The following is a 6009-nucleotide window of genomic DNA, read 5'->3' as shown; positions in this document are numbered from 1 at the left end:
ATATGGCTTTTAATACTTTCCAGAGATGAAACTAATCATTATGAACCAGTCCCCCGAAACACACACTCAACAGCAGGTCCTAGCATCATCACTACTCCTTCAGAAGACTACTAGATTGGGGACACAGTCCCGAAGGTGAGTGACTGGGGAATTCATTAAAAAAAAAAGTCTGGACCCTACACTCACTTTTGTTTGTCCGATCCCAATTGATATTCTGCTTGGATTTATACTGCAGTTTTCTTGACCTTTATGAAGAGACTGCCTTGGTTTTTCTGATAGAAGTTTTAGGGGCAAACTCTTATGAGATCCTCTTTTTTTTCTTTTTTAACAAAATAGCATTCAGCCACTGTCGGTAAGGCGGTTGTTGGGTTTTTTATTTTATTTATTTTGAGCTCAATCCGACTCATTCTCCATCAAAATAGGATTATGTCCATTATATTTGTATCTCTAAGTAGCCTGTAGGAGTATCTTTAGTGATTCCAGGACAAGGATGTCACCTAAATCCTCTAATGTAATCTGACAGAGGTAACTGAGTACCTGCAAAAGAAAAGAGAGAGAAAGAAAACAGATAGAAGATTAGCTTAAATGCAAGTATGAATGCAAAATCCAAATACAGGCTTTCAATCTTGTATTGCATAGAGCTACAATGTTCCAGGCATTAGGAATGACCGGGTGGCAAGTGCATTTCATATTTCATTTGAAACAGTATTATGAAAATCCCAAAGACATTTGAAATTCATTTTTCAACATGTATTTAAAACATCATATGGGTTTCTTTTTTATCTTGCCTCTCCACCTAGACTGAAATACAAAGAAAATTGTGGATTCAGATATCATTTAAAATAAAATTTGCATATTTTAATATTGTGTGAGGATGTTAGATTATTCCATGAACATATTACATAGCTTGATTTTTTAACATTTAAGGGGGGGAGGGAAGGGAAGCTATTTATAGGACTAAAATTTGACTTGCTGCAGAATTCAAAATTCTCTTTGCTTTTTTTCTGCCAGGGTTGTACTCTCCCCAGTCTCCATAGTCAAAGCTAATCAGAGTTGAGGCTTAAAGCAATTATCCAGTAATCCAGATTTGGAGCCTGGATTATGCCTAGAAGACCAACCGCTCTCACTCTGTGACAGTCTTTTTAATCCTTGATTTAAGCATTCTCTTCCCTCCTTTCCTCACCCCTTACAGAGCTGGAGCATTAGGGGTTGCTGCACTTTCTCATCCTAAAAGAGAATCCCGTTTGCTTTAAAATAGCCCTAGATTTCAAAGAGCCTTTAAAAAAAATTTCTCACTGAAAAGCACAGTCAGGCAAGAAATAAGGGTGGAACCGGTTACTTACATCACCAGACAGTCTTGAATAAATATGCCACGGCCTGTGGGCAAGATCTTTGAGTTTGAACCATTATCTCCAATTGTTAAACTCTTGTTTAGTTTACTAATTTCCTTCTGCTAGCCCCTGTATTCATAAATTCCAGAATACTCCAATAAAGAAAGCCTTAGATTTTTGTTTGATTAATTACCTTCTTCAAATACGTGAAACTACACAGCAGAACACGCAAATAATTCTTGAAAATGGGGATAAAAGGGTGTAAATAAGGTAGCCAGTGAAAAATCAAGATAAAGCCCTTCTCATGGATTCTGGTCCTCAAAGAGAGAAGATAAATACCTTTACAAGATCCTTATTCTGCCAAATATACTGTATCATTTGAAGAAGATGGTACCAAACTGTCCATCTTTTTCACCTTCCTTCAAGTGTTAACGGTAGGAAACCACAGAAAAGAGTTAGGTAAGAAAAATTACAAAGATATCTTCATTCCTAAGATCCCCATTTCCTATTTTTTTTTCTCTCCTTTCAGAAAGGGGACTTGAACAAAGACCACAAAGCAAAGATTTTTTTTTAAGATAGCAGGGAGAGGAATCACAATATTATCACTGAATTATCACCGATTATTTTTTCTGATATGCTCTAATGAATGTATATTCCTAGACTGTAGTCTTTCTTAAGTTTGTGCTCTAATAGTTTGTGTGGCTTTGTTTTCTGGAGGCTGGCACTAGAGTTTCCACCTACCTTAAATCAAAGATACTTTGATATTTAATGCTTTCTCCTACCTTGGGGTTCAGACTACATCAAAGGTCAAATTCAAGACTTTCAACAACAAATTTAATTCAACACATACTTTTTAAGCAACTACTTGGGTGAGGAGGTGCTGTGTTAATAGCTAATAATAGCTAACACTAATCTAGCACTTGTCATATTCCAGGCACTAGGCTAAGAGCTTTACAAATATCTCATTTGATCCTCACAATAATCATGGGAAGTAGGCACTATTATTATCCCCATTTATTGTAGTAGAAATTGAGGCCAACAGAGGTTAAATGACTTGCCCAGCATCACACAATTATTACAAAGCCAGATTTGAACTCAGGTCTGTGATATCAACCAACAAGCATTTTTTAAGCACCGATTATGAGTCAAACTCATAAAAAGGAAAGAGCCCCAAGTCTTCAAGACACTCCTATTCTACACTTTATATGATAACCTGCACTTTGAAAGGAAGGACCAGATGTAGGGATGAGTAAAGGTTTAAAAAGCTAAAAAAAAAAAATTAAAACAACATTGCCCATTGGTCCAACTGGTCCAATTCCTTAGCCCCACACCATTTTACAAATAAGAAAAGGGAAGGGAAGATAAATGATACCCATACCATTTTACAGATAAGGAAAATAAAGATCCTGAAAAGTAAAATGACTTACCCAAGGTCTCACAGGTAGTAAGTGGCAAAGTCAGGACAGCCCTACTAATCTCATGTTAATTTCAAGAACTTTCATTATGGAAGAACCCCAACCCTTCCTACTAAGAAATGTTCTATCTAAGGAGAGAACAATGGTGAATACTAATCTTCCATTCCTCTCTGGAATTATTAGCTCATCACTCAATCGAAATTTTTTTTTTTTGCTTTTTTTTTGGAGGGCAGTTGGAGTTAAGTGACTTGCCCAAGGTCACATGGTTAGTTTTTATGCTAATGTCTGAGGCCAGATTTGAACTCAGGTCCTCCTGACTCCAGGGCCAGTGTTCTATTCACTGCACCACCTAGCTGCCCATAACCGAAATTATTCTCTCCAAAATTATCAATGATGTCCTAATTGCCAGATCCAAATCTCCTTTTGCAGTCTTCAGCTTTCTTCAACTCTCTGAAACTGCTGGTCACCTCTTCCTGAATACTTTCTGCTTCCTAAGTTTTCATGATAATACTCTCTTCTGATTCTTCTTCTGTCTGTCTGACCATTCCTTCTCAGTCTCCTTTGCTGGACCATCATGTTCACCACTCCCTCTAACTATTGTGGGGCCTGTTCTCTCTACACCCTTGCACTTGGTTACCTCACCTGCTCTCCTAGTTGAATGATCATCTTGATGCATATGACTCACAGATCTCTATCTCTAGCCATAGTGTCTCTTGCAGACTTGTCTAGTATTATACACTGACTAGTGGACATTTCAAACTAGATGTCCTAGTGAAAAGCTCAAAGGTCCAAAACAGTACTTCCCCCAACCCCCTCAAAAAATCTGGTCTCAACTAGTCTTCTCTCTTTCTGTCATGGGTACCTCCATCCTTCAAATCTCCACTTTCCCTCATCACACATATGCAACGTGGCCATCACACATACAATGGCCAAATCTTTCCATTTCTACTTGAATGGTATCTTCTTATACATTTGACCCATTCTCTCTTCAAGCACAGCCACCACTTTAGTTCAGGCCCTCATCACCTCGTGTTTATAGAACTACAGTGGTCTCCCATTTGGGTTCCCTGCCTCAGGTCTCTTCAAACACCTGCCAAAGCAACCTTCCTTAAGCACAGATCCAACCCAATCACTTACCTACTCTAAACTCTAATGACTACAGACTCCTCCTCTGTCTTCTAAAAGCCTTCACACTCTGATCCCAACAAACCCTAACAACCTCATTGTGAATTCCTCCTCTTCCCAAGCTCTATGGCCCAGCCAAACTGGCCTTCTCTCTGTTCATCTCACACAGCATTGTTTCTTCCATTTCCATGTCTTTGTCCTAGCCCTATATCATGCCTAGAAAATACTCTCCTTCACATTCACCTCATAATCATCTAAGTGGTACAATGGATAGAGTGATGAATTTAAAGTCAGGAATATTTGAGTTCAAGTCTGCCTTAGACACTTACTAGATATGTGGCCCTGGGCAATCACTTGAACTTTGATTTGCTTGAATTTTCTCATCTGTAAAACGGAGATCATAAGAGAACCACCTGCTCAGAGCTCAGGATAAAATGGGATAAATATTTATAAAGCACTTTACAAAACTTAAAAAAATACAGATGCAAACTTTCCCATCTTTCACTTCCAACAAGACACTGCTGGAGTACCACCTTATTCATGAATCTTTTCCTTGCCCCCCACCTACCAGTGCCTGCTCTCCTTAATTGCCTTGTATTTCACTAACTTGAATTTATTTTGTATTTATTTGTTCTGCATATACTTAAGTAGAACATAAGCTCCTTGAGAGTAGGCTGTCTTTCATTCTTTGTATTTGTCTCTACAGTACCTGGCAGAGAACCTAGTCCATAGCAGGTACTGAATAAGTGTTTTGTTTAAATTAGATAGGATTTCTTCCTCATAAAGATAGAATAAAAATATTCAACAATAGCTCTAGTTTTTCTCCAAGCTCTTTTGTTCTGAAGGAAAAAAATAAAATGATGGGTGAAGGGAGAAATGAGCAGAAAAATTTCAAAATTCAAAAATTATTTATTTTAAATTTTCTTACAAGTAAAGATGATGGAATAAATGTGATATTTGACAGTTCATAAAGTCAAAATAAGTTGCAAAAGGAAAAATTAATATAGAGAAATTGTATTCCTCTTATTTTAATTTATATGAGGCATCCTGAGGAACCAAAACAGCTTCTCTCTACATTATCTGTTGACATTTCTAACATCAAAATCGGTTTGGTACTCTTTAAAGGTACATAAGATTTAATGCACTGTCTATATGCACAACTGACATATTTATTCCTTTATGTCATATGCCTATATTTCTGTCATTCACCTCTCTTAACCATCCCTTTCTCCATCATCATGGCTACCACTCTAGCCAAGACCCTCAGGTGTTTTTCTCTGACCTATTACAATTGGTCTTCCTGATCTCAATCTCTCACCTTCCAAATATATCCTGAACAGCACTGCCAGATTGCTAGTACTGAAATGGAGATCTGACTATTTCACTCTCCCACCCCAAAATCCTTCTCCCTATTTCCTCTAATTTAAAACACTAAGTCTTTAGTCTGACATTTAAGGCCTCAAAAATCTGACTCTGATTCACCCTTCCAGTTGTATTTCCTCTCTCTTATCAAATCATATATTTGTTCATGTATCCACTGTTACAATCAAACTAGCCGACTGGCTATTCCTTCACATATGATATCCTACTTTGCAATCTCATACCATAGCATGGATTGTGTCCATGTCTGCAACACACACCCTTCTTACCTCCATGTCTCAGAATCCTTTGCTACAAAGCACAGCCCAGTTAGCACATTCTATACAAAGTCTTTAATTATCCCTCCAATTGTTACTGCTCCCTCCTTCCTAAAATCATCTTCTTCTTTTTCTTTTTTTCTTTTTGCTTTTGGGAGGGAAGAAGGTAGAGCAATTGGGGTTAAGTGACTTGCCCAAGGTCACACGGCTAGTTTTCTGGGGTTAAGTGACTGAGGCTGGATTTGAACTCAGGTCCTCCTGCCTCTAGGGCCAGTGTTCTATTCACTGTGCCACCCAGCCACCCTGTCTTCTAATATTTTATATGTACTGTATGTTACTTCTCTGTTTACATGTTGTTATCACCAATGTTTTTAGATGTAGATGTAGAGATAGAAGAGATAGGGATAGATGTAGAGGTAGATGTAAACATAGAGATAGATATAGATAGATAGATAGATAGATAGATAGATAGATAGATAGATAGATAGATAGATAGATAGA

General features: G+C 37.7%; 1 long non-coding RNA gene across 1 annotated transcript in view; it reads right to left on the bottom strand.

Moving 5' to 3' along the window:
* Positions 1-316: 316 nt before the first annotated feature.
* Positions 317-6009, bottom strand: part of LOC138174274 (uncharacterized) — an 84749-nt gene continuing 79056 nt past the window's right edge. The window contains exon 4 of the long non-coding RNA XR_011171659.1: positions 317-537. This is a non-coding gene — a long non-coding RNA (uncharacterized lncRNA). The remainder of the gene's footprint in view (positions 538-6009) is intronic.

The sequence above is a fragment of the Petaurus breviceps genome, unplaced genomic scaffold (genome assembly GCF_028583685.1).
Source record: "Petaurus breviceps papuanus isolate PSGF00001 unplaced genomic scaffold, PetGlider_PUasm1.0 688, whole genome shotgun sequence".
Lineage (NCBI taxonomy): Eukaryota > Metazoa > Chordata > Mammalia > Diprotodontia > Petauridae > Petaurus > Petaurus breviceps.
This window is presented reverse-complemented; position numbering and strand designations above follow the sequence as displayed.